General features: G+C 43.6%; 1 long non-coding RNA gene across 1 annotated transcript; it reads right to left on the bottom strand.

Moving 5' to 3' along the window:
* Positions 1-4,330: 4,330 nt before the first annotated feature.
* LOC117199742 (uncharacterized) lies at positions 4,331-8,271 on the bottom strand. Its single transcript, XR_004481058.2, has 2 exons — positions 6,135-8,271; positions 4,331-5,679 (listed from the first exon to the last, which is right to left on the bottom strand). It is a non-coding gene; the product is annotated as an uncharacterized LOC117199742 (long non-coding RNA).
* Positions 8,272-8,614: the final 343 nt, after the last annotated feature.

The raw sequence follows: 8,614 nt of genomic DNA, 5'->3' as shown, positions 1-8,614 counted from the left end.
CTATGTCTCTTAAACTCAGATCTATTCAGTAGGAGCTAACCCAAGCACGTGGTTACTTTCACACAAGCTTGGTGAAATCCCGGGCCCAAGCATTTACGCGGACATACCAATGATAACAGAGCTCGTTCACCTTTAATTCTCCTTTATTGTAGGTAGACATCGCATATTCCCTTCTTTATTTGCATGCGGAGAGGTTATAGGGACTCCAGTGGAAGGGCAGGAAGGGACTTGCAAGCTACTAATTATGAGAAGGGGCCCCAGAGGACTGAAGGGAAGGGGATCTGAAGAAAGAGGAAACTCTGGGATTCCCATACAAATTCACACACTTGGGACAGACCCAATGAGTCCCCCAGAAATTTCTGAATCGCTCTCTTGTTTAATTTAGGCAGGATATGACAAGACCCATAACCTTTTTGTGTTTTATTTGATTGCCCAAAACTGTAAGGTAGGGTAAAATCCACGTACGATGCCCAAGAGAGAGGAAAGGATTCTTTCCAATTATGCTACCAAGTGAAAGTTCAAGACTTCTCCCGTGTGTGCATAGAACCAGGCAGAACGTTTTGCTTATTAAATGAGGCCCTGCCTCCTTTGATTTTTCTAATAGCTGTGTCTGCACAAGGCGTTTGTCCAAAATTATTTGGGTCTTCCCCACTTGTACGTAGGAAATGCTATCAAGCAGAATGATAAAACACGAATTGTATACTCAAGTGGCCTTGTTCTTGTCTCCTAAATAAGACCCCTCACCTTAGGACATTTAACTTCTATGAAATCTCAGCTCCGAGGAGATGTTAAGGGGTCTCAGGACACATGATTGGCTAGGGATAGAGTGAGTGTAAGGTCACTGACCCTAAAAGTCAACAGCAGACTCTAGGCTGTCCTTAAGCAACGATGGAGTGAATGACACAGGGGTTGCGATTCAGAGCCCTCCCTCCTTCCTATCCTGCCTGAACTTGGAATCTCTGAGCTACGCTGATGTTAAGACCTAATTCACGAGGATGTTGGAATAATTAAATGAGGTAATGTCAATAAAATGTCGGACACATGGCGGCAGTTCAAGCATTGCTTTGATCAAAGAAAGAAACGTTTCCTTTCCAAGAAAAGAATTTGGTATATTGCTTCAAAAATTGATTATCAGCCATGTACTGTAGGATTCCAACTCTATGACATTCTGGGAGAAGCAAAACTAGGGAGACAGTAAAATTATCCGTGGTTGCCAGGGGTTACGAAGGGAAGAGAGATGAATAGGTGGACCACAGGGGAATTTTAGGGCAGTGAGAATACTCTGACACTGTAATGTCATTACACATCTGTCCAAACCCACAGAATGTACAACACCAAGAGTGAAACTTAGGGTAAACCATGGCCTCTGGGTGATGATGACGTGTCCATGTAGGTTCATCACTCATAAAGAATGTACCATCTGGTGGGTTGTTGATAGTGGGGGAGATGGTGCATGGGTGCTGGGGTGTAAGGGATATATGGAAAATCTCTGTATCTTCTGCTCAATTTTTAAAAAATTTTTGGTCACACTGCACGCGGCATGTGGGATCCTAGCTCCCCGACCAGGGCTCAAACCCGCGTGCCCCTGCATTGGAAGATGGAGTCTTAACCAGTGGACCTCCAGGGAAGTCCCTTTTCTGCTCAATTTTTCTGTGGACATAAAACTGCTCTAAAAAGTAAAGTCTACTAACAGTAATAATAATACAGTTTATTATCTGTGAAAACTTTGACGTATATTGGAAAACGTTGTGTTGTACCCGATGCCAAGCGAGGTCCGGGACTCAACACCAGTCATTTTGCATATTTGTTGATTCATTTGACAAACTCGACCTAGGTGTTTATTATGGGATACGAACTCTGCGTGCAAGGCATACAAGACAGAAAGCCCTAAGGACCTATCCTATAACACAGGGAACTCTGCTCAGTGCTATGCAACAACCTAAATCGGAAAGGAATTTGAAACAGCATAGATGCATGTCTATGTATAACTGAATCACTTTGCTGTACCCCTGAAACTAACACAGCTTTGTAAATCAACTCTACTCCAATATAAAATAAAAAGTTAGAAAAAGAAAGTCCTCCATGCTTTCCTACATCTATGTGTAAAACAAACTCTAAATAAAATCACATATATTTTTAAAAGCAGCTTAACTTTTTGACTGTATGACTTTTTTTCCTCACCGTAACTGGTTCGATGACGCAATTCTGCTTCACCGGAAGGGATTTCTGTGTTCGACGGGCTTAGCATATTCAAATGTGTTCACTTCAATCTGATTGACTTGTGAATGAATGATGCTACTAAATACCATGTCGGTTACTCATGGGATATTCTATGAATTTCCCTGTGGGTCCCTGTGAGGCATAAAGAACAGGGGCCCAACTAGAGCTGAGTCAGGGGGACTGCCTGGCCGAGGGCTGAGGTCACGCAGGACAGAGAAACAGACAGGACAGTTGCTACGGTAGCTGAAACCCAGTCCCATTGCCCTCCCTCCACCGTAAGGCAGCTTCTGCATTTACTTTTATGGTCCCATCGTAAGTGCCGCTATTCCTGCTGTAAATATGCACCTCGCTGCAGAGAACGGCCAGGTGTGAGGGCTCTGGGTGTGAAAAGTCTGAGCCTACCCCTTGCGCCTGAGTAAGCGGATGGCCAGCAGACGCAGGGGTATGTGGAAAGCTTAGGTTCAGTATACTTATTCTGTCCTTTATCTTGTTGGTCAGACGTTTTGTGTTATCTATTTATATCTATCTATCTATCTATCCATCTTCTAATATCATTAAGTGATTTGTCATCTACCTATTGTCCATCTTCTAGCTACCTATCGTCCATCTATCTATCTATCTACCTATCTGTCATCTCTGTATCTCCCATCTATTTACCTATTCATACATCCCTTCTTCCATCCCACTTGTCCAGCCATTTATCTATCATATGTATCTGTCTGTCATCTCTCTCTATCTATCTATGTCTATCCCTATCTCTATCTATCTATCTATCTATCGCCCTCTATCTATGTCACATCTAACTATTTATCTGTAGAAATTCATCACATTTCCAAGTGACCACATGGACACAAACATGAAAAATCTAATAGCCACTGCATTTCCTAGAGAATGTGCTGTGTAGGATGCTTTTGCAAAGAGTTCACATTCTTTTCCCTTCAGGAAGTGATCAGAGCCCTTCAGCACAGAAGGCAGCTAAGCTGTGATTCCGTTTAGACTCAATAAACAATTCCACGTAACTCTGCAAAAACAGCGAGTGAGTCTAGATTTCATGCACAACGTCACAAGATCTGGGATATGCATTAACTAGAGGCAATGATTAACTTAACATTTGTCTGATATAAATAAAATTTGCCATAGACCTTTTAAAAACATCTAGCTGTCGTTTCATCATCAAATTTTAAAATGACTCTCCCCTGCTTTTGGTAAAGGTCATGGACATCTTATGGTTCATGGTATATCCATCTGTTCAGAGGTTTTCCAACATTTTAGCAATTTCCGTTAATATTTCAGCTCTACAGCTGATGATTAGAGAACTGTAGAGTTTAGACTCTGAGTTGATCCCGTTGTTTCAAAAGCACCAGTTGGGCTTATACTGTTTGAAATGGAAGAATTTTTTTCCGTGGAGTGGAATTTCCGCTTGGTTTTTGAAAATCTGCTCTGATCCATGATGTGAGAGATAATATACATCCTCTAGAATTGGAGTTGGGTGTATACCAAGCGTTGGCAAACCCAGAAAGGCATGATGACCAAGAGTGTTTATTTAATTTTACCAATAACCTGTATTGATAGACACACTTTTTATACACAGAATCCCACATGGACGTGTAAAGCGTGGGTCCCTATGGCTTTCCTGTGCTCTTATACTGCATAGATCAATCAGATTAACATAGGCTATAAGAGGAATTTCAAAGAACCATTGCAGAGTCACCTTGAACTAAGATAGCACTTTTATATTTCCAGCCACGCTTTTCCTGCCAGTATCAAGCAGTTTACTCCAAATCTTAGGATTCTTTCCTTTACCAAAAAAAAAAAAAATGCACTTTACTTTCCTTTATCTCTGAACCAGCAAGCTTTGTTTTTAATGAAAGGAAATCTTGAAAATGACTCTCTGTTCGTTTTCCTAGCCATGTCTACCGAGCTATGTTTTCCATTGACGTGGATGTCGACGTGGAATTCTGTTCGCTTTCTCTCTTGGAAATTATATTTCTTTTGCTGTTTCTGAAGCACGAAAGGTGTCTGGTGAGCCATCGGGAGGTAGTGAGATTTTTAATGACTTTTAAGGTTTCCCTTCACTGCATCCAAGACTCAAATCAAACATGGAACAGTTGATTCCTTGCTGTTTATTGTAAAGATTCATTAAGCAAATCTAGGGAAATTTTATTGTGCTAACATACCAAGAGGTATGTCAGGAATAACATTATTATTATTGCTGCCTTTTCAACCTTTAAAAACACACAGAAACCCACCTTAATCCACTGGCCGCCAGGCAAATACCTAATATGGAAACTGTAGTGGTTTGAATGGTGACTCCTAAAAAAATACGTCCAGGTTCTAAGCCCAGAACTTTTGAAAGTGACTTTATTTGGAAAAAAGATTTTTGCAGATGGAATAAAGTGAAGGATTTTGAAATGAGGTCATCTAGAGGAGGGTGGCCCTACCTCCAATGACAGGGTCCTTCTAAGAGACAGAAGAGGAGAGACACAGATACAGAGGAGAAGCCCCGGGAAGACGGAGGCAGAGATGGGAGGGATGCAGCCACAAGCCCAGGGATGCCTGGAGCCCCCAGAAGCTGGAAGAGGCGGGAAGGACCCTCCCCTGGAGCCTCTGGAGGGAGCGTGGCCCTGGGACACCTTGACCTCAGACGTCTGGTCCCCAGGATGGGGGAGGATGGATGCCTGTGGTTTTAAGCTCACGGTTTGTGGCCATTTTTGTTACAGCCGCCCCAGGAAATTCATACAAACACTTTCTTGGAACTCCTGCCTTTTAAGTTTTTAGCTACACCCGTCTCCTTGGTCCCTTGATGCAGAAACCGCTCCTGGAAAAGAGGAAGAGGCTGTGTGGCCGTTTTGAAGTGATACTGTGTATGTCTGGGCTTCATCGGCACTTTCCCTAAACCCTTCCAGCTCTGGTGCCAGGGGCCAGATTGAAGGTTTTATCATCTCTTACTTTCCTGATTACAATGCCTTTCTCATTGGCATCTCCTCAAGACCCACTCTTGTTTAGTCCAAAACCCACTTGACAGCAGGAGGGTGTAACCCTATGTCCATCCACCTTGCATCCTATGGAAACTCACTTCTCCCAGCGTTCATTAGGTAGGAACTGTTCAAGTCCTTAGCACACTCTCCTAAGTGTTTGTTGAATGAATATATAAAACAGGTGAAAGATCGGCTTCCAAGCTGCCTTGAATTCATGAGCTAAAATAATGACATCAAAACAGATGTGGTCCTAAGTCGTGTAAATAAGAATTCTTTCATCCTCTTGAGCGCTGGAATCACGCATAAGAAATGGTTCTCTGCCTCTACTCCTCTGGAATCTCAATTCCGTGCGATGAAGTTGGGTTTGGAGGTCGTTGTCTGTTCTGAATTGTATTTACTTGCCTCTTTCGCAAGGGTTTTTTTCTGGTAGCACTAACAGGACCTCTTTATCATGAATATCATGGCAAGTTCTTTGAAGTACCTGAAAAAGAAAAAAAATGTCATACTGCCAATCGGAAAAAAAAAGAGGTGTGGTCATATTCTAAGAGTTGAAATGTAGAAAGAGCTTCTGAATTTTTCTCCTAAAATGCCACCAGGAACCACCACTTCACTACCCTCCTAGAAAAGTATTTTATCTAAGATCGCCGTAATGCTCAGTTCCATGTCACAATGCCATCTCACCATCTAGCTACAGACACAGCTCTGCTAAGGTAACAAAAACTGCTCTACAGAAATGCTTTTATGAGATTTTGTCCATAGCGCAGTAACACTAAGGAAGGAGCCCTTTGGGCAACATATTTGGGTACCGTGACTATATTAGTTTACCCAAAATATTAAATATTCTTAATTAAATTGGCAATGATTTTCTGGGGGAAAAAAAGAGAGATGGTCAGTCCCTGATTTCACCTGGTCACGCATCAGTCCCTTTACCTCTACCTAAAGTTAGGTAATAACTTTATCGGCACAGACGGCAAATGACGTTGAATTTACTCTGTTCTTAAAAGGAGCATCGGTTGGCGTTCTTGGGGCCTCAGAGGAGAAATAAAGAGTGAACTTGTTGAATTCATGTCCTCAGAAGGCAAGAGCCAGTTTGAACTAGCACAGGACATGATCAAGGAAACCAACAGGGGTGGCTGGAACCAGTCTCCCCAACAGCTTCTTTCTCATCTCCAGACCAACGGGGTCCTCACATCCAGCCTTCCCTTGGCATTTCCACTTGGGTCTCTTGGTGAGAGCATCTCGAACTCAGAGCCTGCCGTGTGTAGGTTTTTCCCTCGAGCACCATCTTTGCAAATGGCGCCAGCATCCCTCCAGTGGCTCAAACAAGAAAACAAGAAGTCATCAGTGATAAGTATCCTGTCCGTTCTTCTGCACCCCAGCCCACAATCAATGACCAGCAAGTCTGGTTACTCCCATTGCCAATATGGGTCTCAAATATATGGGAGACTGCCTCCACCCACACCAGTTGGCTTCCTCAGTCATGGCGTTCTTTGGCCTTTCTTGTGCCGTTACTCCGGGCAGGTCTACCATCCTCGCCCACGTAGCCTACTGTTGCCAGCATGTCCCCTACAGTCCCCGATTTACTGGGTATTACTTCCCACCACCCATTCTCTGCATCTCCCCACATGGCAGCTAGAATGAGTGTCAGGAAAGCCGTGCTTTCCTTATAACCCACCAAGGTCTTCCCTTCCCACTTAGAACATCCTATAAGCAAGCTGCTTACCGTAATCTTCGGGACCTCCACCATCATTCTCCCATTTTACAAAGACCAGCACAGGGTTGCTGGATGCCACACCGCTTTGGCCATAAACCCCAGTTCCTCGTCTTTTCCTCCACTCCCGGCTCTTTGCAATGCTGGTTCTGTTCCGTCTCTCAGTGCTCAGCTAAAATAAAGCTCTTACCTTAACCATGAAAAGTCTAGGAGCAGGTCTGTGCTTGTCCAGCCCCACCTAAAATTTCAGAGATGCTTTTGATAAGGACCGAAACTTGTCCAAGACGGCCACGTTTCACATTCCAGGAGAGATTCAGCGGGCTGACACCCGCCAGCAGGGAAATGGAAAATGTCCATTGCTCCATCCAGAGGCGGCTGGACTACTACTAAGTGCTCAATTAACGCTCTCCAGCGACGGGATGAATGAGTCAAATACATTGTCATCAATATATTATTACTCAGAAAAATCCAGATATTAAGTCACGCACTTCGATTATTCCCTCTGTCTGTTCTTCTGTAACTTTTGCTTTCTGCTCTTCCTATCGGAACATTTACATCATACATCCTATCCCACCAAAGTTATTACCGGTTTGAGAGGCATCTATAAATTATATTCTTTAAGATACACAAGGCAGGTGGGGGTGAACTTCTTGATCCAATTGAAGGTGAAAAGTTGAAAAGCGTGTCTCTCCCTTGCAAATTCCTTTTTTAGGAATGAAGTTTAAACTGACTTGTCATGGTCAGCTGCGTGACCCCAGCAAGCCCCTGGTAGTCCCAGAATCCATGTCAGGATCCATAAAAAGAAAAAAAAAAAAAACCTTATGCTACCTTTATAGAAATGAAAGAAATGTATACCTTTAAAAAAGTTGTTTCAGGATTTTGAGTCAGACAAGTTCGCAGCTATATGAGTGTGCCCCCTAGTGGTTAAATAATCTAATGATTAAAAACACCTATTGGGCTTCCCTGGTGGTGCAGTGGTTGAGAGTCCGCCTGCCGATGCAGGGGACGCGGGGTCGTGCCCCGGTCCGCGAGGATCCCACGTGCCGCGCAGCGGCTGGGCCCTTGAGCCATGGCCGCTGAGCCTGCGCGTCCGCAGTCTGTGCTCCGCAACGGGAGAGGCCACAGCAGTGAGAGGCCTGCGTACCGCAAAAAATAAATAAATTAAAAAAAATAAAAACAAAAAAGACTCCCAAGGACTGCCTGGGAACGTTGCTAGAATATTTAGCCCTCTGTTCATTTCATGTAAAAAATAAAGTATAAACAAGGAGGTGAAGGGGCTGGTGTGTAGTCAGGTGCGTTCACAGGTATGTACTCGGAGGGGGCTTGAGAATGAGGCCGAATGGAAGGCTTGCTTTTTCTGCAGCTTTTTATTCAACATGTGACCAGAGGAACTAGAAAGGAAGAGAGAAACAATCAGAGTCCCATTCACTCTACGATGTGGTCTTAATAGAAGCTTATATAACCTGTTTCCTTCACGCATCAAACAAGAGGTGAGCCGGTCTCAGAAGAGCTTTCTTAGGCTAAACTTCTAAGATTCTGTTCCACCACATCCTAAATTCAAAAGGCATCTTCTCCTAAGGTGATAAAATAAGGATGTGCTGGAACTCCTAGGACAAGAAGCAGCAGAGAAATGCTTCCACCTTTTGTGAACGTATCTTTTTGTCAATGGATCGTTTCCAAGATGGTCGCCCAGGATCTGTTAGGA

This window comes from Orcinus orca, chromosome X (assembly GCF_937001465.1).
Source record: "Orcinus orca chromosome X, mOrcOrc1.1, whole genome shotgun sequence".
Taxonomy (NCBI): domain Eukaryota; kingdom Metazoa; phylum Chordata; class Mammalia; order Artiodactyla; family Delphinidae; genus Orcinus; species Orcinus orca.
This window is presented reverse-complemented; position numbering and strand designations above follow the sequence as displayed.